The following is a 1190-nucleotide window of genomic DNA, read 5'->3' on the forward strand; positions in this document are numbered from 1 at the left end:
AAATGGACAATTTCCTAGACAGATACCAGGTACTGAAGTTAAATCAGGAACAGATAAACCAGTTAAACAACCCCATAACTCCTAAGGAAATAGAAGCAGTCCTTAAAGGTCTCCCAAAAGAGCCCAGGTCCAGATGGATTTAGTGCAGAATTTTATCAGACCTTCATAGAAGACCTCATACCAATATTATCCAAACTATTCCACAAAATTGAAACAGATAGAGCACTACCGAATTCCTTCTATGAAGCCACAATTACTCTTATATCTAAACCACACAAAGACGCAACAAAGAAAGAGAACTTCAGACCAATTTCCCTTATGAATATCGACGCAAAAATACTCAATAAAATTCTGGCAAACCGAATCCAAGAGCACATCAAAACAATCATCCGCCATGATCAAGTAGGGTTCATCCCAGGCATGCAGGGTTGGTTTAATATACGGAAAAACATCAACGTGATCCATTATATAAACAAACTGAAAGAACAAAACCACATGATCATTTCATTAGATGCTGAGAAAGCATTTGACAAAATTCAACACCCCTTCATGACAAAAGTCCTGGAAAGAATAGGAATTCAAGGCCCATACCTAAACATAGTAAAAGCCATATAGAGCAAACCAGTTGCTAACATTAAACTAAATGGAGAGAAACTTGAAGCAATCCCACTAAAATCAGGGACTAGACAAGGCTGCCCACTCTCTCCCTACTTATTCAATATAGTTCTTGAAGTTCTAGCCAGAGCAATCATACAACAAATCGAGGTCAAGGGGATACAGATCGGAAAAGAAGAAATCAAAATATCACTATTTGCAGATGATATGATAGTATATTTAAGTGATCCCAAAAGTTCCACAAGAGAAGTACTAACGCTGATAAGCAACTTCAGCAAAGTGGCTGGGTATAAAATTAACTCAAATAAATCAGTAGCCTTCCTCTACACAAAAGAGAAACAAGCCGAGAAAGAAATTAGGGAAACGACACCCTCCATAATAGACCCAAATAATATAAAGTACCTCGGTGTGACTTTAACCAAGCAAGTAAAAGATCTGTACAATAAGAACTTCAAGACACTGAAGAAAGGAATTGAAGAAGACTTCAGAAAATGGAAAGATCTCCCATGCTCATGGATTGGCAGGATTAATATAGTAAAAATGGCCATTTTACCAAAAGCGATCTACAGATTCAA

The sequence above is a fragment of the Rattus norvegicus genome, chromosome 5, assembly GCF_036323735.1.
Source record: "Rattus norvegicus strain BN/NHsdMcwi chromosome 5, GRCr8, whole genome shotgun sequence".
Taxonomy (NCBI): domain Eukaryota; kingdom Metazoa; phylum Chordata; class Mammalia; order Rodentia; family Muridae; genus Rattus; species Rattus norvegicus.